The sequence below is a fragment of the Molothrus ater genome, unplaced genomic scaffold (genome assembly GCF_012460135.2).
Source record: "Molothrus ater isolate BHLD 08-10-18 breed brown headed cowbird unplaced genomic scaffold, BPBGC_Mater_1.1 matUn_MA704, whole genome shotgun sequence".
Lineage (NCBI taxonomy): Eukaryota > Metazoa > Chordata > Aves > Passeriformes > Icteridae > Molothrus > Molothrus ater.
The window spans coordinates 25149-31148 of NW_023416686.1; the positions used below are offsets into that span (position 1 = coordinate 25149).

The following is a 6000-nucleotide window of genomic DNA, read 5'->3' on the forward strand; positions in this document are numbered from 1 at the left end:
GCGAATACGGGGAGAAGGAAGGAGGGCTAGAGAGAGGGACAGGCGGGGAAGCCCCCCAGAGCCCCGGCTGCACCCCGAGCCCGGCCCGGCGCCTCGCCCTGCCCGGGATGCTGCGCTCGGCGGAGCTCGGCTCGCTCCGGAGACGCTCGGCTCGAGTCGGCTCTTGTCGCCTCAACTCGGCTCTTGGCGCCTGCATTCGCCTCTTCGGCAGAGCTCGCCTCGCTTCGGCCCAACTCCCAGCCGCTCTGTGCCTTCGGCGCGCCTCGGCTCCGCTCGCCCCGGTTCGCTCGAGGCCGTCAGGGTCGGCCGCTCTCGCCTTGCTTCGGCCGAGCTCGTGCGATTCCCCCGAAGGCGGCGTCGTTCGGTTGTGTTTTTAGAAATATCTTTCTCTATCGATTGTATCTTTCTATAGTTAGATTTATATTTCTAGAATACTTCTATTAATCCAAATAAAAACCCCATCTCTAACCAAAAAAATACACGAAAACACCTTCTTTTAAACGGTATCGAAATATTTTTATACTTTGTATAGTTATACTCACATTTATATATATGGTTTCTTTTGATGCAATCTATTAATAATTATCTATAATATCTATAAAATTCTAGACATGTATTTAAAGTATTATTTATATTATGTATCGTATCTACTGCTGCAACTGATTTTTTCTTCTAGTTTTAAACTTTATCTGTACGTATTTATGATATATTTCTAGACTTAGATTTCTACCTTCATATTCTTTGTATTTATCATTTTTATCATCAAAACCCTGCCTACTGACAAGTAAAAAAAAACGCTTTCTTTAACGATTTAAAAAATATTTTTATATTTATAATTTTCCTCTTTCTATTTATCATTTGCTCTCTAGTACGTGATAACATACCTGCTCCTGCACCGCAGTGGGGCTCCCTCTCCTGGGCACCTCGGGGTGCCCCCAACGGCATCAGAGCCCCGAGTCTTCACCCCCCCTTTTCCTCTAGTTAGAAACTACACTGGAACTTTTTTCTGGAAACAAAGACACGACCTAAATCCTCTCCCCATGTCCTAGACAGATAGATGTTCAGTTCTTAGTTGACTGGGCAGCAGTTTCTTCAATAGAACGAGAAACAATATGGAAACGTTTTAGTTACAAGCAAATAGGCAAATCTGAACAAGGTCCTGGTGGCCAGCCGCTGCAGTTATTTTGAAGCCATTTTTTAAACAATCAAGTACTGATCCCACAAAAAATAAAGCAAAAAGCTGACTACTGGCTAAGAAAGAAGGAAAAATTAACTTTTGACGACAACAACAACATTCCAAGGACACAGGCTTTTTTCCAATCTCATACCTTATTACTACCTCTCTTGGGAATTCTCATCGTGGATCCCAAAAGGAATAAATCCCTCAGCATGTCCTAAAGCACCAAGGAGCTACCTACAAGTGAAGGTGGCTACTTTCAGTGCAGACACAGCTGATGACACAGCAGTAGCGCAGTTCTATGCTGCCCAGGGATAATACTGTCTCCTCTTCTCCAGCAGCTGACTCTCTCCTGCCATGGTTTCTGTAAATGCATCAGAGCACGACCTTAAACACAAACAGGCAAGAAAACACCATCAGAAGTCTTTCATTGAGCACTACAAGAAGGGTTCCAAGCAGAGACCAACAGAATTTCAAGGAAGCAGTATGCAATTAAACCACCTCAGACTCGTTCAAGTATCCGGCAGGTAGATGGAACCAAAATGGAACCATTCAGAAACGACAAAGAAAACCTCCCCAAGTATTTATACAGGAGTCCTTAACGTCAGAAATGGGATGACAGGTTATGTTCAGATAAGATGAATGTTTATTTGGATGTAGAAATAAACTTCTCTCATGGTCCTTTGCCAAAAAATAGAACCTACAAGTGAACACCTACACCTGCCTAAAAAGACCTAACGAGCCCCTGGCAGCCACCGGCATCAAAGCACAGGGGATGTTTCTAATCCAGGCTAAGGAGAACAATATCACCTTTTGTTCTCTCCAGTTTGTTTCCTCTGCAGTCCTATTTGCTTCTTATGATTTTTACACTCTCTGTATCTTCTCGGGCAGCGCTGAGTCTGACGACCGGGATACGAGAGTCCTTCCCTGCCCTACGGAGAGAACCAGGAAAAAAAGTTAAAAAAAGAACAGGGCAGTTTGAAGTTAATACTTCCGACGAGAAGCAGCACCTGACAAACAGAGTGAACAAAGCGTGACACCTCCCTGGGGACAGAAGACTTACAAACTCTCCGGGATTTACAATCCTAGTAACCAAGCCCTTCAGCACAGCAGCCAAGTGTCCCATTAGGTGGTGCTGCACCAAAGAATGATCCGAGAGGTTCCAAAGAGTGAAACGCACGTTATTTTCCAAAGACGTAAAATCGTGCAAAATAACAAAACTACAATAGATCTAAACTACAGGGCAAGAGTACAAGTGTTAACTTGAGGAGCTGGAACCATCCAGGTGAGCAACTGCTAACTGGATCCTCAACAGAGTTTGAGGAACCCTCCAGGATACAGAAGGGTTTTCCCCAGCAATGTCACAGGCCGAGTTTTGATAGAAGTACACTTGCCAGATGCTCAGAAACGTCACCCATCCTCCTCCGGGTGTCCTGAGAGAGCTGCGAATGGCTCTCACGTGGTTGGAGCTGGTTCTGTAAGGGCTCAGGGTGAATTTCACCAGATGCAACCAAACTGGGCAACACCCAGTGGGACAGAAGGAACCCAAAGCTTGTTTTACCCAAAGCTTGGGTAAGCAGAGCTCCAGCAAATACTGAGGAAACGGACAGAACAGGGTAACAAATAATAAACATACGTTTGTTTTTTTTTTTTTTTTTTTCAGATGAGCAAAACAATTAAGGAGAAGGTGGAAAACTCACCATGACTGAACATTTCATCACCTGTAAGCTGACCATCCTTAGCATAGAGGATTCCAAATTTAAAATTCACCGATCCCTGGAAAATAAAACCAAATATTATTTGGTAAACAGTCAAACAGAAGACATAACAATTTGGGTCCTCTAATCTTTGCATACATCCTACACATCAGAACATACATTTTATACTATCTCCTACTACACGATAATTTACCTTTAAACTTTGATAGTATAGCATAAAACCATTAACTTAGATGGGTGATCAATTATTATTAAGTTGGTGCTTCAAGTTATTTTTGCTGTCAGGTTCAAAAAAACATTACTTCTTTTTACTGTAACGAGCAATTGATTTAGAAGTCATCAAAAGCCCATCAAAATACAAAGCTGTACTCACCGGACGGGTCTGTGAGCAAGAAGTAGTTAGGCTTGTACTCACCTCTTGCCCTTCAACAACCAATAAATCCTGTCAACAAAAACAGCATCTTTAGCCCCCTCCTATTAAAGATTCTACAAGGATGATGGTTTTATTTGTGTTTAGAAGTTTGGATTTGAAATGGCCAGTTCAATGGATAAAGAGACAGTTTAAGTAGTATTAGATTATTATTATTATTATTATTATTATTATTATTATTATTATTATTATTATTATTATTATTATTATTAGCTACTGGAAGAAACAAACCAGTAGTATCTATACTTAATTACTTCTATTTCCAGGAAATCATAAAGAAAAAGAACCAAACAAAAAAAAGTCACTTCCTACCTTTTGTATCTCAGGATGAAAAATGTCTCTTGGGCTCTTCTCCAGTTTCTCAAGACTCCTGGCACTGAAATGCAAATGAACGAGTGCTTTAGAGCAGGGCAAGTGCACATTCCAACCCCGAACCACCAACCGATTGCAGTTACAGCACTTACAAAATGAATCGTTCCCAGAGCCTCTGGGAAATGGAACGGTTGGTGCAACTGCCATTTCTTCCCCAAAATACTAACTTCCAACACTTCCTAAACTTAGTTTGCATTTTAAAAACAGAAATTAGGGAGACTCAGGGTGGAGATCAGGTTGAAATTGATTTCCTTCTAAAGCACAGGGCTCTGTTCCATCACCCTTCACTTTGGCTCCACACAGAATCACGGGGAGCATTTTAGGAGGGCCCAAGAACCAATTCTATTTCTCTCTTTTTTCTAGTTCTCTCTCTTCCTAAATCATTCAAGGCAAGTCAAATGAAAAAGGACAAGTTCAGCATCAAATTCACACTTTTTCCCTTTGTCTGCTCAAGAACAGGCTTTTAAACCACTTCTTGCTGCCTTCAACGATTAAGACTTGCAAAACAGTTTCGCAAGTTTGATAGGTTTATCATAAAAACCACAGAACGCAAGCTCTGAATTACAGGAAAAGGTACACAGGCAAATATCTCAGCTGATGGTGGCTTATTTGTAAACACATACCTTAACGGAGATTGCACTGAGAATGTTTCAGTGGGACTCTAAGGGAAAAGTATTTTCTGAGTACCCTGTAAACAAGAAAAGCTAGGATATATTACAGGACATACCCACTTGTTCTGCATATTCAAATAGGATTATCAATAAAAACATTTAAGAAGGAAGAAAACCAAGGTAATTTTACTCAGCTATATTTGCTGCCGATTTAGAGAAAAAAAAAAAAAAAAAAGTCACGGGTGCTGCAAAGAAAAAAAAAAAAGTGAACCAGAAACGCCTACAGTAGAACTTTAAAACAATTGCTTGGATAAAAGCAGCTCATGGAACATGAAGTAGAAAAAAACCGAAACCAGTATCAGACCTGCCTATTTTCTTACCATTGCACAAGAAAAATCCGACAAGCGGTATAAAGTCACTGCCTAAAACCGATCCTAGGATGTAACCAAGAACAATTGAGGCATTTGCTAATCTAAACGGAAACCTTTTCCGGACCCTAGTGTCAAATCACACGTTTTGTCTTGCAGCAGCTCGAGGCTGGAGAGCATTTCCCCTGGGGGTCGGGAGGGTAGGGGCACAAGGGGCTGAGTTTGCGGATCGCACCTGTGCCAGCAGAAGGATCCAGCCCGCGCGCTCCTTGCGCTCGCCATTCTCCGGGCCATCGCTGTGTTTTACTGCTCAGCGATGCCGCTCCATCTGTTTGCGTGGAAGAAAGAGCCACGAGCACTGAGGCACTCAGCAGCCGTGTCATTCCAGCCGCTCGTCCGCCCCCGCCCGCAGCAGCGGCAGCAGCCCGAGGGACACGGCTGCAGCTCGGCGGCTCCCGCGCCCCCGCCAGCCGCCGCACAGTGACCGCGGCAGCGCCCGGCGCCGCTCGCCCGGGGCGGCTCCTGCAGCTCCCGGCCCGCGGCAGCAAAGCACCGCCTGGCGCTCCGCCATCGGCGGGCGGCAGCGCGCCCCGCCCGAGCTGAGCCCCCGCCACCGGGACCGCTGAGCGAGGCCGAGGCACCGGGCGGACGCCCCTTCCGCGCCGCTCGGCTCCGTGCGGGCGGCCGGCCGGAGGCTTCGCCCCTCCAGCGTCGCTGCCGCGGCTCCGTCCCGCGCGGGAGAGGCGCCGGGAGCTCCCCGCGCCCGGCGCGCGGCCGCCTCGGCCCGCCAGCCATTCATATGGCGCGTCGGCCGTTGCGTCAGACGCCGCGCTTTACGGCCGCAGGGCCTGCCGGGAGTTGTAGTCTCGGACTGACAGCCACCGCTCCGTTTGCCGCCACCGGGAGCTGCGGTCCCGCCGGGGGATCAAACGGCTCCTTCGCTCCTGGGCGCGGAAGCACCTTAGGCAGCACCGCCCCTCCCGAATGCCCTTTCTTTTCCACTCCAACTCTTTTTTCTTTTTTTCACTCTGTTTTTCACCCCCTTTTCCACTTTCGCTCTTTCTTTTTCACTCTCACCCTTTTCCTTTTTCATTTTTTTTTCTTCCTTTCTCTTCCTTCTTTTTTTTTTTTCTTCCTTTCCTTTTTCCTTGTCTTTCTTTCTGTCTTTCTCTCTCTCGTTCTTTCTTTCTCTGGCTCTCTTCCTGTCTCTCTCTCTCTCTCTCTTTCTTTCTTTCTTTCTTTCTTTCTTTCTGTCTTTTTCTTTTTTCTTTCTCTCTCTCTTTCTTTCTTTCTCTGGCTCTCTTTCCTGTCTCTCTCTTTCTCT

The 6000-nt window shown here is 45.6% G+C and overlaps 1 long non-coding RNA gene across 3 annotated transcripts; it reads right to left on the reverse strand.

Annotated features, from left to right (window-relative positions):
- Positions 1-491: 491 nt before the first annotated feature.
- On the reverse strand, positions 492-5451 carry LOC118701189 (uncharacterized). 3 transcript variants are annotated; one of them, XR_008509093.1, is made up of 7 exons: positions 4912-5446; positions 4321-4385; positions 3638-3701; positions 3269-3337; positions 2878-2953; positions 1988-2109; positions 492-1564 (listed from the first exon to the last, which is right to left on the reverse strand). It is a non-coding gene; the product is annotated as an uncharacterized LOC118701189 (long non-coding RNA). The 3 variants fall into 3 exon arrangements; XR_004982424.2 differs by having other exon boundaries at positions 3311-3337; positions 4912-5445; XR_008509092.1 differs by having other exon boundaries at positions 2878-3337; positions 4912-5451.
- Between the last annotated feature and the right edge of the window lie 549 nt (positions 5452-6000).